At 41.6% G+C, this 21128-nt stretch overlaps 1 long non-coding RNA gene across 1 annotated transcript in view; it reads left to right on the top strand.

Moving 5' to 3' along the window:
* LOC144266291 (uncharacterized) overlaps positions 1-21128 on the top strand; it is a 39292-nt gene that overhangs the window by 15469 nt on the left and 2695 nt on the right. The gene's annotated exons all lie outside the window — the stretch shown is intronic.

The raw sequence follows: 21128 nt of genomic DNA, 5'->3' as shown, positions 1-21128 counted from the left end.
TACTGTTCTGCAAACAGTTACCATAGATAAGGCTGCAAGTTTGTCACGGAAGTCATGGATTCCGTGACTTTCTGTGACCTCCGTGACTTTTGCAGTGGCCGGTGCACCTGGCTCAAGGGCAGCTCAGGCAGCCCCTGTGCCAGTCGCAACAGCCACTGCTGGGCAGTTCTCGGGCCACCCCCCCATCCAGCCCCCAGCAGCAGATTTTGGGTGTGGGAGGGGGTAGGGGTTGGTGCACGGGACAGGGTGAGGCAGGCTCTGAGCAGTGCTTACCTGGGGGGCTCCCCGGAAGTGGTGACATCTCCCTCGCTCAGCTTCTAGGCGGAGGCATGGCCAGGCAGCTCTGCGTGCTGCCTCTGCCTGAAGGCACCGCCCCCGCAGCTCCCATTGGCCCTGGTTACCCGCCAATGGAAGCTGCGAAGCCAGTGCTCTGGGCAGAGGCAGCACGCAGAGCTACCTGGCCACATCTCTAAGCACCACCCAAAGCCCGCCTCACCCTGTCCCGTGCTCCAACTGCCTGCCTCCTCCCATACCCAAACTCTGCTGCTGCTGGGGGAGGGAGGTGCAGAGCCAGGTAGGGAGCTTGCTCGCCCCGCCAAGCCCCCCTAGCATCAGTGGAGGTCTCAGGCTGTGCGCCACTGCCCGCCCCCTCCCAGCACTCGGGCTGCCGTTCCCCAGCACCCGCGGGACCCCCGGGCAGCCCCACCCCAAGTTTTAGTCAGGGGTACATGGTAAAAGTCATGGACAGGTTATGGGCCATGAATTTTTGTTTACTACCTGTGACCTTTCCGTGACTTTTATTAAAAATACCCATGACTAAAATGTAGCCTTAACTATAGGCATAGGACTCAAGATATCTGGAGAAGTCTCATTGTAGGAAGCCCTAAACTCAGTAGTATGTATGTGCAGGACCAGGATCAGGCCTTAGGTCAGTTTGAAACTCAGCTCAGATTCATCCCTCCATTCAACTTCGTTTATTTTAATAGTACACCAAGGATGGTTGGGCCCTAGGTTTCTACAAGTGAAAGCAGACAGGCTTGTACTGATGAATTGGTAGTAACTCCCATACCAGAATAGACCATGAACTCCAGTATTTTGCCTTTGGCAGTCACCTGCTTCAGACAAAGGAATGCTTCAAACAAAGGTGGAACATGCCACCCATCCCCCATGTTTCACCTGGTCAACTGTCCAATGCTATACCAGATTGAAAGAAATTCCTTCTTGCTTGTACCATGCAACATACCTTGAACCACTGTGCCACTCTAACCCCTGACATTTAACAAAATCTAAAATGCAACAATTGTCTAAAAAACTAACATCAAAACAAACCTTAAAGAACTGCTGGAAAACTTTGATAACCATCCTGCTGATAAATAGATTGTCTTAGGTATATGATTTTATTTTATATCATTTTAATTATTTCCTAAAGACAATTACAGGAAAACAGGATTGTAGTTTAAAATCTAATCTTCTTTTGTGTATTTCTGACTTGCAGTCAGAATTTCAGTTTGACTTCATAGACTCACAGACTTAAAGGTCAGAAGGGACAAAAATGATCATCTAGTCTGACCTCCTGCACATTGCAGGCCGCAGAACGTCACCCACTCACTCCTGAAATAGACCCCTAGGCTCAAATCATGGTTTAAAGACTTGACAGAGAATTCACTATTTACACTAGTTTAAACCTGCTTGTGACCCGTACCCCATGCTGAAGAAGAAGGTGAAAAACCCCATGGTCTGTGCCAATCTGAACCGGGGGGAAATTCCTCCATCGTACCATCATCTCCAAAAACTTATCCACCACAATCTTGAAGCCGGTTAGGTGTTTTGCCCCCACTGCTCCCCTTGGAAGGCTGTTCCAGAATTTCTCTCCTCTGATAGTTAGAAACTTTCACCTTATTTCGAGCCTAAACTTGTTGATAGCCAGTTTATTTCCATTTGTTCTTGTGTCCACATTGGCACTTAACTTAAATAACTCTTCTCCCTCCCTGGTATTTATCCCTCTGATGTATTTATAGTAGGGCTGTCAAATGATTAAAAAAATTAATCACAATTAATCACTGGATTAAAAAATTAATCATGCAATTAATCACACTGTTAATAATATAATACCATTTATTTAAATACTTTTGGATGTTTTCTACATTTTCAAGTACATTGATTTCAATTATAACACAGAATACAAAGTGTACAGTGCTCACTTTATATTTATTTTTGATTACAAATATTTGCACTAAAAACAAAAGAAATAGCATTTTTCAATTCACCTCATACAAGTACTGTAGAGCAATCTTTTATCATGAAAGTTGAATTTACAAGTCATAGAATCATAGAATATCAGGGTTGGAAGGGACCTCAGGAGGTCATCCAGTCCAACCCCCTGCTCAAAGCAGGACCAATCCCCCACTAAATTATCGCACCCAGGGCTTTGTCAAGCCTGACCTTAAAAACCTCAAAGGAAGGAGATTCCACCACCTCCCTGGGTAACGCATTCCAGTGCTTCACCACCCTCCTAGTGAAAAAGTTTTTCCTAATATCCAACCTACACCTCCCCCACTGCAACTTGAGACTATTACTCCTTGTTCTGTCATCTGCTACCACTGAGAACAGTCTAGATCCATCCTCTTTGGAACCCCTTTTCAGGTAGCTGAAAGCAGCTATCAAATGCCCCCTCATTCTTCTCTTCTGCAGACTAAACAATCCCAGTTACCCCAGCCTTTCCTCATAAGTCATGTGTTCCAGTCCACTAATTATTTTTGTTGCCTTCCGCTGAACGCTTTCCAATCTTTCTACATCCTTCTTGTAGTGTGGGGCCCAAAACTGGACACAGGACTCCAGATGAGGCCTCACCAGTGTCGAATAGAGGGGAATGATCACATCCCTCGATCTGCTGGCAATGCCCCTACTTTTACAGCCCAAAATGCCGTTAGCCTTCTTGGCAACAAGGGCACACTGTTGACTCATATCCAGCTTCTCGTCCACTGTAACTGCTAGGTCCTTTTCTGCAGAATTGCTGGCTAGCCATTCGGTCCCTACTCTGTAGCAGTGCATGGGATTCTTCCGTCCTAAGTGCAGGACTCTGCACTTGTCTTTGTTGAACCTCATCAGATTTCTTTTGGCCCAATCCTCTAATTTGTCTAGATCCCTCTGTATCTTATACTATCCCTACCCTCCAGTGAATCTACCACTCCTCCCAGTTTAGTGTCATCTGCAAACTTGCTGAGGGTGCAGTCCACACCATCCTCCAGATCATTAATGAAGATATTGAACAAAACTGACCCCAGGACGGACGCTTGAGGCACTCCGCTTGATACCGACTTTGAACTAAACATGGAGCCATTGATCACTACCTGTTGAGCCCGACAATCTAGCCAGCTTTCTATCCACTGTATGGTCCATTCATCCAGCCCATACTTCTTTAACTTGCTGGCAAGAATACTGTGGAAGACCGTATCAAAAACTTTGCTAAAGTCAAGGAATAACACGTCCACTGCTTTCCCCTCACCCACAGAGCCAGTTATCTCATCATAGAAGGCAATTAGATTAGTCAGGCATGACTTGCCCTTGATGAATCCATGCTGACTGTTCCTGATCACTTTCCTCTCCTCTAAGTGCTTCAGAATTGATTCCTTGAGGACCTGCTCCATGATTTTTCCAGGGACTGAGGTGAGGCTGACTGGCTTGTAGTTCCCAGGATCCTCCTTCTTCCCTTTTTTAAGATGGGCACTACATTAGCCTTTTTCCAGTCGTCTGGGACCTCCCCCGGTCGCCATGAGTTTTCAAAGTTAATGGCCAATGGCTCTGCAATCATATCTGCCAACTCCTTTAGCACCCTCGGATGCAGCGCATCTGGCCCCATGGACTTGTGCTCGTCCAGCTTTTCTAACTAGTCCTGAACCACTTCTTTCTCCACAGAGGGCTGGTCACCTCCTCCCCATGCTGTGCTGCCCAGTGCAGTAGTCTGGGAGCTGACCTTGTTCATGAAGACGGAGGCAAAAAAAGCATTGAGTACATTAGCTTTTTCCACATCCTCTGTCACTACGTTGCCTCCCTCATTCACTAAGGGGCCCACACTTTCCTTTACTTTCTTCTTGTTGCTAACATGCCTGAAGAAACCCTTCTTGTTACTCTTAACATCTCTTGCTAGCTGAAACTCCAACTGTGATTTGGCCTTCCTGATATCACTCCTGCATGCCCGAGCAATATTTTTATACTCCTCCCTGGTCATTTGTCCAATCTTCCACTTCTTGTAAGCTTCTTTTTCATGTTTAAGATCAGCAAGGATTTCACTGTTAAGCCAAGCTGGTCACCTGCCATATTTACTATTCTTTCTACACATCGGGATGGTTTGTTCCTCGTCCACCTCATCCCCCTGGTCCTGTGTTCTATAGCAGACTCCCACCACGACATCACCTTTGTTGCTCACACTTCTAAACTTAATTCAGAGACTCTCTGCAGTTTCATACCGGAGCTCTGAGCAGTCATATTGCTCTTTTACATACAATGCAACTCCCTCACCTTTTCTGCCCTGCCTGTCCTTCCTGAACAGTTTATATCCATCCATGCAGTGATGAGCTGCCAAAATCTTAACAACTGGTTCCCTCCTCACCCCACGAGGGGGTCATTGCCCACCCGGTGCCCCCCCGGGACTCCTGCCCCATCCAACCCTCCACGTTCCTTGACCTCCCCCCTGGACTGCTGCCCCATCCACCCCCTTCCCCTGTCCCCTGACTGCCCCCAGAACTGGGCAGGAGGGTCTCGTGGGCCACCGTAGTTGGAGCCCACCCCGCCCCGCCCCTAAGAGCCAGAGGAACCTGCCAGGGGGCGAGGTGGGGAGTCCCGGCGGTGCTTACCTGGGGCAGCTCCCAGGAAGCATCCGGCAGGTCCCTCCGGCTCCTGGGGATGGGGGAGCGTAGTTGGGGGGAGCAGGGGAGCAGCCGCTCCCCCACTGATCACATCAAAAGTGGCGCCTTAGGCGCCGACTCCGGGGGTGCTCCGGGGCTGGAGCACCCATGGGGAAAATTTGGTGAGTGCAGAGCACCCACTGGCAGGTCCCCGCCCCGTGCCCAGCCCCAGCTCACCTGCACTCTGCCTCCTCCCCTTAACGCGCCACCCCGCTCTACTTCTCCGCACCCCCACCCCCTGGTTCCCACGAATCAGCTGTTCGGCAGGAAGCCTGGGAGGGCTGAGAAGCAGGCGCTAAGGGTGGCGGAGGTGGCCTGGGGTGGGGAGCGGTTCCCCTGCGTGCCCCCCTGGTTACCTGCTGCAGCACAGGTGACCCTCCTCACGCTCCTCCGTCCCAGCTCACCTCCGCCTCCCTGGGCCTGCGTGCGAAGCCACCGCCTGCTTCTCAGCCCACCCCAGTTTCCCACGCGAACAGCTGATTCGCAGGAAGCCTGCGGGGGGGCAGAGAAGCAGAGCAGGGGGGCGCCTTCAGAGGTGGAGGCGGAGGTGGAGTGGAGGTGAGCTGGGGCCAGGGAGCTGCAGGTGGGTGCTCTGCACCCTCCAAATTTTCCCCATGGAGTCAGCGCCTAAGGCGCCACTTTTGGCCGGTTAAATTTAGAAGCCCTTTTAGAGCTGGTTGTCCACCGTGGAACAACCGGTTCTGAAAGGGCTTCTAAATTTAACAACCGGTTCTAGCGAACTGGTGCAAACTGGCTCCAGCTCACCACTGCATCCATGACAGTACTCCAGTCATGTGAGTTATCCCACCAAGTCTCTGTTATTCCAATCACATCACAGAATTATGTAAAAAAAAATGTAGAATTATGTACAAAAAAAGCTGCATTCAAAAATGAAACAATGTAAAACTTTAGAGCCTACAAGTCCACTCAGTCCTATTTCTTGTTCAGCCAATCGCTCAGACAAACAAGTTTGTTTACATTTGGAGGAGATAAGGCTGCCTGCTTCTTGTTCACAATGTCATCTGAAAGTCAGAACAGATGTTTGCATGGCACTATTGTAGCCAGCATTGCAAGATATTTACATGTCAGATGTGCTAAAGATTCATATGTCCCTTCATGCGTCAACCACCATTCCAGAGGACATTCGTCCGTGCTGATGATGGATTCTGCTCGATAACAATCCAAAGCAGTGCAGACTGACGCATGTTCATTTTCATCATCTGAGTCAGATGTCACCAGCAGAAGGTTGATTTTCTTTTTTGGTGATTCGGGTTCTGTAGTTTCTGCATTGGAGTGTTGCTCTTTAAGACTTCTGAAAGCAAACTCCAAACCCCTCATCACTTTCAGATTTTGGAAGGCACTTCAGATTCTTAAACCTTGGGTCGAGTGCTGTAGCTATCCTTAGAAATCTCACATTGGTACCTTCTTTGCATTTTGTCAGATCTGCAGCGAAAGTGTTCTTAAAATGAACAGCCTGTGCTGAGTCATCATCTGAGACTACTATAACATGAAATATATGGCAGAATGCGGGTAAAATAGAGTTGGAGACATACAATTCTCCCCCAGGGAGTTCAGTCACAAATTTAATTTACGTATTTTTTTTTAACGAGCGTCATCAGCATGGAAGCATGTCCTCTGGAATAGTGGCTGAAGCATGAAGGGGCATATGAATGTTTAGCATATCTGGCATGTAAATTCCTTGTAATGCTGGCTACAAAAGTGCCATGTAAATGCTTGTTCTCACTTTCCGGTGACATTTTAAATAAGAAGTGGGCAGCATTATCTCCAGTAAATGTAAACAAACTTGTTTGTTTTCGCGATTGGTTCAACAAAAAGTAGAACTCTGTGGACTTGTAGGCTCTAAAGTTTTGCATTGTTTGGCTTCTGAGTGCAGTTATGTAACAAAAAAAATCTACATTTGTAAGTTGCACTTTCACGATAAAGAGATTGCACTAGAATACTTTTATGAGGTGAATTGAAAAATACTATTTCTTTTGTTTATCATTTTTACAATGCAAATATTTGTAATAAAAATAATAATATAAAGTGAGCAGTGTACACCTTGTATTCTGTATTTAATTGAAATGAATATATTTGAAAATGTAGAAAAACACCCAAAAATATTTAATAAATTTCAGTTGGTATTCTATTGTTTAACAGTGTGATTAAAATGTGATTAATCATAATTAATTTTTAATTGCAATTAATTTTTTTATGTTAATCATGCGAGTTAACTGTGATTAATCTACAGCCCTAATTTACAGAGAACAATCATATCTCCCCTCAGTCTTCTTTTGGTTAGGCTAAACAAGCCAAGCTCTTGGAGTCTCCTCTCATAAAGTAGGCTTTCCATTCCTCTGATCATCCAAGTAGCCCTCCTCTGCACCTGTTCCAATTTTAATTAATCTTTCTTAAACGTGGGAGACCAGAATTGCACAGAGTGTTCCAGATGAGGTCTCACCTGTGCCTTGTATAATGGTACTAATACTTCCCTGTCTCTACTGGAAATACCTCTCCTGATGCACCCCAGAACTACGTTAGCCTTTTTCGCAGCCGCATTACATTGACAACTCATAGTCATCCTGTGATCAACCAATTCACCCAGGTCTTTCTCCTACTCTGTCGCTTCCCTTCTTTAGCAAAAATTCTTGGTGTTAGTCCGTAAATGCATGACCTTGCACTTTACATTATTTGATTTCTTCCCATTTCTAATTCTCTAGTTTACAAGGTCATCCACATCTTCTTGTATGATGTTCTGGTCCTCCTCCTTATTGGCAATACTTTGTGTCGTCTGCAAATTTTATTAGCACACTCTCACTTTTTGTGCCAAAGTCAGTAATAAAAACGTTAGATTGGTCCCAAGACTGATTCCTGAGGAACTCCACTAGTAGTCTCCCTCCAGCCTGACAGTTCACCTTTCACTATGACCCATTGCAGTCTCCCCTTTAACTAGTTTCTTATCCACCTTTCAATTCTCAAATTAATCCCTATCTTCTCCAATTTAACTAACAATTTCCAGTGTGGAACTGTATCAAATGCCTTACTGAAATCCAGGTAGATTAGATCTATTGCATTTCCTTTGTCTAAAAAATCAGTTATCTTCTCAAAGTAGGAGATCAGGTTGGTCTGGCACAATCTACCTTTTGTAAAACCATGTTGTATTTTATCCTGATTACCATTCACCTCTATGTCCTTAACTACTTTCTCTTTCAAAATTTGTTCCAAGACCTTGCATACAATTGAGGTCAAACTAAGAGGCTTGTAGTTCGTGGAGTACTTTTATCCCCTTTCTTTAAAATAGGAACTATATTAGCAATTCTCCGGTCATAGGGTACAACCCCTGAGTTTGCAGTTTCATTAAAATCCTTGCTCTTGGGCTTGGAAATTCATATGCCAGTTCCTTTAATATTCTTGGATGGATTTTATCCATGCCCACTGATTTAGTCCCATTAAGTTGTTTGAGTTTGACTTTCACCTTGGATGTGGTAATTTCTACTTCTGTATCCTCTTTGCCATCAGCTACTATGCCACTACTCCTAAGCCCTTCATTAGCCTCACTAAAAACGGAGACAAAGTATTTGTTTAGAAATTGGGACATGCCAAGATAATCTTTAATCTCCACCCCATCCTCAGTGCTTAGTGGTCCCACTTCTTCTTTCCTTGTTTTCTTCTTATTTATATGTCTGTAGAACCTTTTACATTGCTTTTAATTCCCTTTCCAAGGTCCAACTCTGCTTGGCTTTTGGCAGTTCTCACTTTATCCCTACACTTTCTGACCTCCAAGAGGTAGCTTTTCTTGCTGATCCTGCCCATCTTCCATTCCTTTATACTTTCTCTTAATCGCCTGTTTGAAATGCTTGCTCATTCAGCTTAGTTTGCTACCCTTCCCTACAATTTGTTTTCCCCTTGCTCGGGATTAGGGCTTCAGATAGCTTCTGTGACTTTGACTTAAAGTAATTACAAGCCTCCTTTACATTCAGATCCTTGAGTTCTTCAGTTCAGTCCACTTCCCTAATTCCCTTCATTTTTTAAAGTTGGCTCTTTTGAAATCAAGCACCCCTTTTGCAGATCTATTTTTATTTATCCTTCAATTTAGTTTAAACTGAATTAGCTCATGATCACTCCAACCAAGGTTGTCCTCTACAACCAGTTCTTCTATGATGTCCTCACTATTCACCAATACCAAATCTAAAATGACATCACTTCTTGTTGGTTCAGCAACTGTTTGGTGAAGAACTCTGTCAGCTGTCGCATCCAGGAAAATTAGGGCCCTACTATTATTAGTAGCACTTATCCTCCAGTCTATATGTGGGAAGTTAAAGTCTCCCATAATCACACAATTCCCAGTAGTATTTATTTCATTAAAAACATTAAAGAGGTCTCTACCCATATCCAAATCAGATCCTGGTGGTCTGTAGCAGTGTTCCCTCTAATTTTTCCCACCCACGTGCAGAATGAATTTTGTTATGTGCACCAATATGGAGGTGATGTGTGACACATCACGTCCATATTGCTGCATATAACAAAATTGATGTGGTGGGGGTGGGGATGAGGGGTTTGGAGTGTGGGAGTGGGCTCAGGGCTGGGGCAGAGGGTGGGAGTGGGGGGACGAGGGCTTCGGCTGGGGGTGCTGGCTCTGGGGTAGGCCCGGGTATGAGGGATTTGGGGCGCAGTCTGCCCCGATGCTGTGACGGTGAGAGAGGACTCCCCCCAACTCTCTCTCCCTGCAGCAGCACCTGGGCTGGGGAGGAGAGGTTCCTCTCCCTGCCACGGCAGCTCTGGGGCTGGGGCCATGGGATAGTGGCCTCTCCCATGGCTGTGGCAGGTCCGGGGCTGGGTTGGGACTGGGGAAGGGGTGTATCTTCCCCGGCTGTGGCAGGTCTGGGCCAGGTTGAGTTGGGCCTGGGCACCTCTCCCCTGGCCGCAGCAGGTCCGGGCCAGGCTGGGTTGGGGCCAGGGAAGAGGCGCGTCTCCCCTGGCCGCGGCAGGTCTGTCGTGGGGCTAGGGGAGAGGAATCTTTCCCTGCTGCAGCCCTGAGGGCCTCACAGTGCTTAATCAGCTGCTGCATGGCCATGGAGCTTACAGGGATTTTAGGTCTGTAGCACACCCCAAGCACTGTACTGGGGAACCTCTAGTAGCTTTTCCTTTCCAAAGTGATTTTGGCCCAAACAGACTCTGTCTTGTCCATCACTTCTAATTTCTTTACAGTCTACTTCATCATTAATATACAATACTACTCCCATTAATATACAATGCTACCACCTTTGACTTTATTTCTGTCTTTCCTGAACAGCACATACCCTTCAATACCTGCACTGCAGTCATGACTACTATTCCACCATGTTTCTTTCATCCCTATAATATCAGGTTTCACTTCCTGCACCAGTAGTACTAGTTCCTCCATTTTTCACCCAGGCTCCTTGTATAGTTAACTGTGATATCATACTCATTGCCACAGCAAACAGATTATGCCAATACTCCTATTTTCATTGACTGTTTTTAGCAATAAAATAAAAAAAACTATTCCTAGAAAATAAGACGTAGACAAAAAATTAATAATGAAAAGTGTATGCCTACATCGTATTGATTTTAGATTTTCTAGTGAAATTTCATGCCGTTTTCTTTTAGCTATCACAATTGATACATTGTGCCTAATTTTATCATTACTCTTTCTAAGTTTTTGAGCTGAATTCGTTCTGTGATTGGTCATAGAATCCATGTTGCACTAATTCTGATTCCCTAATTGGCTGTGGTTAGAAGTAGGATGGAGTTATTTAAGAGGACTTAAATCATTTGATTTTTTTAATTGATTTTAAATTAGACTGAAGTTTTGTAAAACTAATTTGAAAAATTGTGCCACTGCAATTTTAAAATTTCTAATAAACTAAATTGTGATTTTTCTAAAATAACACTATTAGTATTGTACCTTATTTGAATTTGAGAATTGACTTTCATAATGATATATTGAGAATTGACTCTAATCCTGCAAACATCTAAGGAAATATGTAACTGTACTCATATGAATAGTCCCACTGGATGATTCATGCTCTCAAAGTTAAGCATGTGCCATTAGTGTTTCCAGCATGAGGGGCTAAAATTGTATTTTTATTAACAACTTTTCTCTTAGTAGCATAAAATCTTTGTCACCTCAAAACAAAATTGCTACAGTGTTAACAATGAAAAGCTATTTAGACTTTCAGTACATTAACAAAGTTATTGTGAACTTCGTTATACACACAGGCCAACATTTTCAAAAATCAGAGCTTAAAATTAGACTCCTAACCCCATATTTAGGCACTTAACAGTGGGATTTTTTAAAAGCAGCTAAGTCACTTAGGAGTACAAGTCCCATTGACCACTAACTGTAAAAAATCTTATGCAGGAATACAGCAAGATTGAAGCATTTAATCTTTCTTGACTTGTGGAAGTTCAATAGATGGGAAGTGTCGGCTGCAAATACAGCTCAGGCTATTTGCTTTTCAATTTTTTGTTTGAGTTTGTGTGGTTCTCTCAGTAGGAATCATAGTGAGGCCTTGCACTTGTCTTTTGCAGTATGGATGACCATTTAAGTGTGAAACGTAATAGAAAAAAATCTCCTTGTACAATCTGAAATTTTAGTAACAATTAAGATACTAATTAAAGAAAAAAGTACAACGGAACATCCACTGTAGCAATTTAAGACTATAAAATGGAAAGTGCACAACTAACAACCTATAATTTAAAAACTCATTATTTAGATTAAAAGCTGATGTAAATAACAAAAACAATTTAACTTTTTAAAATTTGTATCCAAACTAGATAGAAGGGTAAACAGGAGGCTTTCTCTCTAATTGTTTTCCGAGAAGGAGGTTGTCTTTGTGAGATAGTTAAAATAACTCCCCCCGAACCCAAAAAAAAAAAAAAAAAAGGCAGCAAAAGGGGAGTAGCTCTTTACTTCTCTCTGTTGCATTGTGCAGAAAGCAACTTATTATCTCCTACCTTAAGAAAATGCAGAATTTTAGGGACTGTCTCACTCACCCTCTCCACCAGCCCTCAAAGGCAACTGTGCAGATAGTAGGCGTCCTGATCTTTCCCAGAGAAAGACAACAGGTAGGATTGGAGTGGGACTGTGTGGTGAAAGAGGGGCCACCTGAGCTGGTGGGGTCTTCTATAGATTTGGATAAAAGCATTAAGCTTTTGAACCTTTTCCAGACTCCCCAAGCACAAATTTATAATACTGAAATTGCTTTGCACCATGCTTTTACGTGTAGTTTGGCCATGGTGAAACTGGTTTGAGGCATGATTTTACGTGTTTGGCTCTGTTAAAAAAAACATTGAAATTTTACAGAAAATGAAATTGAGGATTCAACATTAATGGGAAATTAATTAGTTATTTTTTTGTGTGCCAAATTTCACCAAAGAATTCTTTGGCAGTGTTGATGAGCCCTATAAAATTTGACATAAAGGAAAAGTAGTTTCTAAGCCAAACATTCTGCAGTCTTTCATGAGGTGTTGGCTAGTGTTTAAGGACCCGTCTACATTCAATTTTTGTATCACTGAACTATATATCTGCATAGAAACAAATTTCTGTACAGGAACAAGCTGTGGTAATATAAAATACCTTTCTTTATACCAGAATGATTTTATTGACACTAGGGGGTTGCACTGATTTAACAATATCCATTTCTAAATTAAATTGATACAAAATGTGTATAGACCAGCCCTAACACATAGTTTAATCTTATCTGTGTTTAAACACAGTTATATTCCAATAGGTGTGTTTAGGTTGTGATGTTAATGTAACGTACATGGTTAGAAACATCTTCCGAAAGGGCTAAAACAACAAATTATATTTACATGACCTTTGGATTTACTGCAGTTGTATTTATTTATTCCAACCTTTTAGCTCCCATCTCAATCTCTGGACAACTTACAATAATTAAAATGGACTTTACCAAATATTTGTTTATAGAAATTTTAAAAAAAGATCTATTAGAATTCTTAAAATCCCATAAGCTGCCCTAAGCCAGTCAGTAGATTTTACTCTAGATCAGTGTTGAGGTACATAGGCAGGACAATATGGATAGTTTAGACACTTGTACTTGTGCAAAACTGAAAATTTCAGGCTCTAGGACCATCAGCACCTTTCAACACCATTGAATTCCCTAAGAATTAAATTGAGGGGGAGGAAGTCAGTAGATTTTTTTTTTTTTAAAGAAAAAGCATCTCTCAAAAGGACTGACTGTGCCAATAGACTGTATTGTCACAAGAAAGTCTTTGCTAATCTCACAAAGCATCTGTTATGAATATTCTTCACCTCCCCCATTCCTGTTTGCTGCCAGAAGCAGCTTATAAATGTTTAGTTGAACACTCTCAGCCAAATTTTGCTTGCAGTTAAACCAGTGTAAATCAGGAATAACTCCATTGATTTTGTTAGAATTACTGCAGATTTACACAAATGTAAATGAGAGCCAAATTGGGTCCAGTTCTGCCCTATGTTGCACCCCTACAGCCCAGATCAGTAGCAGAACTCCACCAGTATCAATGGGAAGTGTGTGCCTGAGATGAGTCTGTCCATAGTTTGCCAAATGAATTATTATAAACAGATTTGAACAACTATTTTTTCACAAAACAATCAAGTCAGCAGGCTCCATTCTCCTAATGCTTTATTCAGGAAATAAAATCAAGTTAATTATTATGAAACTAACCTCCCACCTCCCATACACACACATAATTGCTTCCAGCTTGCTGATTATTACCCTTTCCTTAACTGATAGAGTGAGGGGGGCAAAAGACATCTACATACAGGGGACCAGATCCTCATTTTGTGTAAATTGACATAGCTTCATCAGATTCAATAGAACTGTGTTGATTTACACCAGATGAGGCTCTGGCCCACTATAATTTTTACTTTCTTTTTAAAAACAAAACCCTATGTGATTGTGTAACCCAAATTGCAACATAAACCAGCATTTTCAGTTTTATAAGTGAGATATGTGCCCTCTATGTGATTTTAAAATATTTTCACTTAGATGTTTTCCTTACCAAGACCCAGTCTTCAGAACAACTTTTTACTGTACCAGTACCATGACAAATGCAGAAACTATGCCAAAAAGGAAACATCGCACACATGGAGATCTGTATGGGGCAATGAGAAACAGGAAGGCAGTTTTTCCCAAAAACGGGTGAGGTCTGATGGAAAATAAAAGGGGCTGACTCATTGAGAGAGATGTTTCTTTCCTATCATTCAGCAGACCAAGTTACACCTCCAAATTAGACAGTATAAGTTAATAATGCCAAAGACATGAATAATTTGCACATCAGTGAATGGCTTCCCTTCCACATCTTAGTTTATTTATGCATATAAAGCATCACAATTCACCTAAAATCACAAATGAGTAATAATATATGTGTAGACATAAAAATAACCAACATATAATACAATAAAACATTTGAAAATCAATTCTCCCTTTATTAATCTGCTGAGAACTAAATTCAGATATTTCCCTTGCTATAGCTGATAATATCGCTAAAGCAAAGAAAGTACTGTTGGGACTCAGAACTGCCTTCAAAGTTAGGTGCTAATCATGACTTCAACTGGAAATAAGGAACCCTGTAGTTAGATGCCAGCAGCTATAAAGGGTTTTTTTGGTTTCATTTTTGCATAATAGACAGAGCCTCATGACTGAAGTCTCTAAATCAGTCACGTTGAGATCAACTCTTCTGATTTGTCCTGAAGTTTTTCCCCAGCATTGTTGTCTATCTACTATCCAGAATGACTGTTTTTTTAGTTTGAGGCTTTCGTATTTCTGGATGTAAGACTCAATCTTGCTGCCATTGAAGATAGTGGCAAAACTATCACTGATTTCAATGGGACCAGATTCAGCCCCATAATGTACTTAAAGCCTGATAAAGCCTACACCCACCAAAGCAGTCCACTGTCGGTATGTTCATGATAGCACATCTTAAAAAGTAGATTTCCTTTGGAGGAACCTAGCTTCTCTGTTGGCATATTGCTCATTAGGGGCCACTCTTCCAGCAATCCTCATGCATCTCTTGCTCAAACAAAACTCTCACTGACTTCAGTGGAAGTCTTTTTGAATAACACCTGAGTAAGGAGTGCTTAATAGGATGTAGTTCAGCATGGAAGATCCCAAAGGGATGTAGTTTCCTTGCAGATCAAGTGCCACCCAGATCGATCTCTGGCTAGGTTCTGAAGGTGATCTGGCTATACATTCAGTTTATGTCCATCATTGACAATCTGATCACACCATAAAGTTTTCAGTGCCCACATGATGATAATCACACTTCAGAATTTGTTCATCTTCCTTTCAAATAATAAGTCCATACCAAGAAAGCTGCCAAAACCAAACCAGAGCTGATGAAGGCAGTTGCTAGGTTCAGCTCAAGATATCCTAATTTTTGATCTTTTCCTGCCCCTTGATATGGAGCAACTGATGAAGATGAGAAAAACGAAAAACATCCAATGTTCTTCAGCCTTCCTCAGTGCCCACATTTCACTGCTGTACAACAGAGTTGGTATAACCATGGTTCTCTAGGTCCTTAGCTTTATAGCAAACTTGACGTCACAATTTCCCCAGAGAGGCTGCAGAAGGCAACTGCTGCTATATAAGTGTCCACATCTTTCAAGCATCCTCCAACTCTGCCCAAATATTTGTCTATTGCCACCTGCTTGATGTCCCATCTGGACAGGTTGATACTGAGCTGGTCGTAATCTGGAGCTGGAGGCTGCTTGATGGTAATGGCCAAGGACTTTGGTTTATCCAGATTAATAACCAGACCAACATGACCAGACCGGCCATCCACTGCAGCAATTCACCAAACTGAGCCAACAAGACAATGTCATCAGCATAGTCGAGGTCTCAAAACAGAATTGTGTTCAACCCAGTGCCACCAAAAGTACCTCCTCTGGCTTATCCATCAACCAGTCGATGCCAACATTGAACAATGATGGTGACAAAACACAGCTTTCCCAAACTCCTGTGGAGGTAGGAAACACAGTGTATCTACCATTGACTCAAACACAGCTTTCTGTTCCATTATAGAGCTCTTTTATCATTTATGCTGTCTTCCCAAGGATACCAAGTCACCTTGTCAGACCCCACAAACGTGCTTAATGCATTGAAACAATGGTCTGATGAAGTTTATAAAAAGTGCTGCGCATGAATTATTAAATTCATCCATCTTCTCAAAAAGCTGTCTCCAGGTAAAGAACTGGTCTATAGGGGAATGACCAGGTCTAAAGCCAGACTGAGTGTCCCAGTCTTTGCTCTGAAGTATATTGTTGATTTTTGACATTAACACAGAAGTGAAGGCTTTCTCTGGAACCAACAATAGTGCAAAACCTCTACAGTTGCTGCATTCAATCTTATCACCTATTTTGAATGTACACAGAACAACACCCTGCTTCCAGTTGTCCGGAATGAGATTGGTGTGTCAGAGCTGGAAGAGCCTATGCAGTCATGGTACAGTAATACTATCACCCTACCTTAAGCATCTCAGAAGTGATATTACTTGTGTCTTCCCAGACTTCAGCTTATGGCTTGTGATCTGGATGTCTTCTTGGTTGAAGTTGAAGTTCAGCAGTACAAGTAATAAAAGACAATAATAGAAAATTACAGATTGACAGCAAAACAAAGATCTCATTAGAGCAATAGTCTCAAATATTTTCTCTATCCATCACACTTGCAAGTTCTTCACCCACATACCTGGTATAGAGCATTAATAAGTATTGTGGAATTCAAAAACAGCATTTCTGTTGAACTAACCGTAAAATTCCACAGTCTCTTCATCTCACGCATAATTCAATGGAACAGAATTTAACATCTCCAGTTTACCTTTCCCCTCCGCACACACACTGTAACCTCTTGAATGCTGCTTGTATCTGCCTGCAACCCTTATCTATGGAATGCATTGTGATTACAATACAAAAAGTCCTGAATCATCATCACCTAAGCAGGTGACGGAATATTTAAGAAGACACATATGAAGTAACAGTCTCATCCTCTCTACAACTATTCAGGCAGCAAGCAGAATGAAAAAGACTAGTACTACAAAAATGGAAATCCTAAAAGCGACCAACAGTTGAAGACTGGAGCATAGACATTGTGAGCTTGGCCCCTATAGAAAGAATTGTGTACCGTAAAAGAAATACTCAAGAAAAATTCTCAGAGATATGGGATGCTTTTCTGGAAGTATCTGAATTATCTTATTAAATGCATGGGCCCCCCACACCTATCCCTCCTTTCTACCTACTACCTTCCCTCCCCATCGCTATCCCTTTCTCTGAATTTTGCTTACATTATTTACCTTTTAAAATATTTTTTAACTAACTGGATTTTTATAAACAAATTTTGTTTGTAAATTTTGTAATATAAATAATTTATTTAGATTTTAACCATTCATATTATATATAATTAAATGTTTCAAGTGTAGCTAAGGTTAGGTAGAAATTGTTTACTATATTATGAGAAGTCTATGTGTAGCTTATTATTTTTTTCCCTCTGTATAGATATTTTTAAAATGTAATAAAAAGTTGAAAATAACTATCATCAGGGAAAAAAAAGAATGGGCTCAGGAGTGAAGGAGTGACATGTCACTAGACTTCCATCCCCAGCAGACAGCTGAGGTAAGTGAGGGGAGCCTGAGACGTGTAAGGAAGTGGGAAATCCCAATCTGTGTGGGTTTAAATGAATCATCAGATTAACTGAAACTTCAATAGTGATTATCACAACCTGTCCCAATCCTGCATTCTGGATAGACTCCAGTCAGTTGTGATTGGATCCAACCACTGAATCCCACATGCTTATAAGCCCCACTGATCACTTGTTCCTAGCTCTAATACTCTGAAGCATAGTCCCAGGTGTAGACCTCATGTCTGACAGCCTTCTTTGAGCAGTGGGACCTCAGAGTCTGTTTGCCTAGAGTCCAGAGTCAGTGCCTCAGCTCTGCTGAGACCCTCCAGTTGCTTAGACATGTTCACTCCAGCATCCACCTGGCTGTGTTTTCTGTTTACATACAACAGGTACAACATGGCAGTAAAGCAAGTAACACAGGGTGGCAAATGAATCTTTGATACACACACACACACCTTACTCTTAAAAGCACAAGAGAGATAGAGATTTCTGGAAAACAAACTCTGAAGTCAATCCCTCTCAATCCAAACATCTTTTTTGAGTTCCTGGGTTTGGTCAGCATCCTTAGGGAAGGCAAAGTTCCTCCTGCCTCCACTTTCTCTAGCTGGGTCTTCTGTCAGACAATGAAATGGCTCTCTTGTGTAGAGAGCATTTCTCTTTTAAGACAGCCTGACACCTTTTCTTGCTCCTCTGCTTCTCCTGGGGATTTTCTAGAATGGACAGACAAATGGACATGCACACAGCTTCTGGATAGAGTCATTCAAAGTCATTGGCCCTGTTGTCCACTAGGGTATTACCATTCAGTGTTGATGGCCCACAATAGCTCTGTCACAGCTTTTCAGACATAGTCTGTCCATTAGATGTCAAGTTAATGCTACAAAGACACAATAAAGGTTACATTCAAATTGGAGGTTGAACTATGACATGGTGTTCACAAAATCAAAATGGAATGTGTAAGTTGATATAGACATATATCCCAATCTGTAATAGTGATGAATTTTGGCTGAGTCTGAAACCCATTCTCACTATTATTTTAAAATGGGTATTTAAAATGCCTGCAGGCTGCATGATAACTATTTAAAAACACCATAATATAGGCTCAAATGAAATGTATACCCCCAAATAAAAATGCCACCATGGATAAACAGCAGAGTAAAAAAGGCATTTAGGGGCAAAAAAACATCCTTTAAGAATTGGAAGTCATATCCTACTGAGCAAAATAGAAAGGAACATAAACTCTGGCTAGCAAAAAGTAAAAGTATAATTAGGCAGGCCAAAAAAGAAATTGAAGAGTAAATAGCAAAAGACATAAAAACTAACAGCAAAATTTTTTTTAAGTACATCATAAGCAGGAAGCATGCCAAACAGTCGGTGGGACTACTGAATGAACCAAATGCTAAAGGAGCACTCAAAGAAGACAACGTGTAGAAGCAAAATGAATTCTTTTAATCAGTCTTCACTGTAGAGGTTGTGAGAGAGATTCCGACATCTGAGCCATTCTTTTTACGTGACAAATCTGAGGAATTGACCTCAGTTAGTAGAGAAGATTTTGAAACAAATTGATAAATTAAACAGTAAAATAAGTCATCAGGACCAGATCGTATTCACCCAAGAGTTTAGAAGGAACTTAGATATGAAATTGCAGAACTACTAACTGGGGTATGTAATTTATCTCTTAAATCAGCCTCTGTATCAGATGACTGGCAGATAGCTAATGTGATGCTGATTTTTTAAAAAGGCTCCTGAGGCAATCCTGGCAATTACAGGTTGGTAAGCCTAATTTCAGTACCAGGCAAATTGGATGAAACTATAATAAAGAACAGAATGATCACACACACACATGAACACGATATGCTGGGGAAGAATCAACATGGCTTTTGTAAAGGGAAATCATCCTTACCATCTATTAGAATTCTTTGAGGAAGTCAACAAGTACTTGGACAAAGGTGATCCAGTTGATATAGTGAACATGGACTTTCAGAAAGCCTTCAACAAGGTTCCACACCAAAAGCTCTTAAGTAAAGTAATAATCATGGGAAAAGAGGGAAGGTCCTCTCACGGATCAATAACTTGTTAAAAGACAGGAAACAAAGGATAGGAATACATGGTCAGTTTTCACAATGGAGAGAGGTAAATAGTGGGGTCCTGCAGGGATCTGTATTGGTATCTGTACTGTTCAACATATTCATAAGTGACCTGGAAAAGAGGGTGAATAGTGAGGTGGCCAAATTTGCAGATGATACAAAATTACTCAAGATAGTTAAGTCCAAAGATGACCGCAAAGAGTTACAAAGGGATCTCACAAAAACGGGGTGACTGGACAACAAAATGGCAGATGAAATTCAATGTTGATAAATGCAAAGTAATGTACATTGGAAAACAGAATCCCAACTATAAGTACAAAATGATGGGGTCTAAATTAACTATTACCACTCAAAAAAGAGATATTAGAGACATTGTGGATAGTTCTCTGAAAACATGTGCTCAGTGTGCAATAGCAGTCACAAAGCTAACAATGTTAGGAACAATTAGGAACGGAATATATACTAAAATAAAAAAATATCATAATCCCACTATATAAATCCATGGTACTCCCATACCTTGAAGAGTTCATACAGTTCTGGTTGCACCATCTCAAAAAAGACATTGGAATTGGAAAAGGTAGAGAAGGGCAACAAAAATGATTAAGGCTATGGAACAGCTTCCATATGAGGAGAGATTAAAAAGACTGGGGATGTTCATCTTAGAAAAGAGATGTCAGGGGCGGGGGGGGAGATAGGAGACAGCTCTATAAAGCCATGAATGATGTGGAGAAAGTGAATAGGGAGGTTTTATTTACTCCTTCACATAACACAAGAACCAGGGGGCACTCAATGAAATTAATAGGCAGCAGGTTTAAAACTAACATAAGGAAGTACTTCACACAACAGTCAATCTGTGTAACTCGTTGCCAGTGGATGTTATGAAGGTCAAAAGTATAACTTGGTTCAAAAAAGGATTAGATAAATTCATGGAGGATACGTCCATCAATGGCTATTAGCAAAGAGGATCAGGGATGCAACCCCATGCTTTGGGTGTATGTAAACCTCTGACTGCCAAAAGCTGGGACTGGGCAATAGGGGATGGATCACTTGATAATTGCCCCATTCTGTTCATTCCCCCTGAAGCATCTGGCACTGGCCACTGATGGAAGACAGGATATTGGACTAGATGGATCATTGGTCTGACCCATATAGCCATTCTTATGTTCTTATAACTATTTGAATATGAACAATAAACCCTTTTTTGTTGTGACAGAGTTCTCAAGAGCATCTGCTATTACAAGACATGCTCAATAACATTCTCACTCATTCACTCACATAAATATAGCATATACCCCCGAAACCTTTTCTATCTACTTGTTATAACAGATGTCAAAATAGTTTGCATTGCTGAAAACTTTTGATGTACTGTACTGTATTCTTTAAGTAAACTAGATAAGATAGGCCAAAACATAATTAAGTCAGTTTTCTGATTTATATTTAACTACATTATTATTAATTATTATTATTAATAATTATTATTATTATTATTATTTTATTATTGGAAT

This window comes from Eretmochelys imbricata, chromosome 6 (assembly GCF_965152235.1).
Source record: "Eretmochelys imbricata isolate rEreImb1 chromosome 6, rEreImb1.hap1, whole genome shotgun sequence".
Lineage (NCBI taxonomy): Eukaryota > Metazoa > Chordata > Testudines > Cheloniidae > Eretmochelys > Eretmochelys imbricata.
This window is presented reverse-complemented; position numbering and strand designations above follow the sequence as displayed.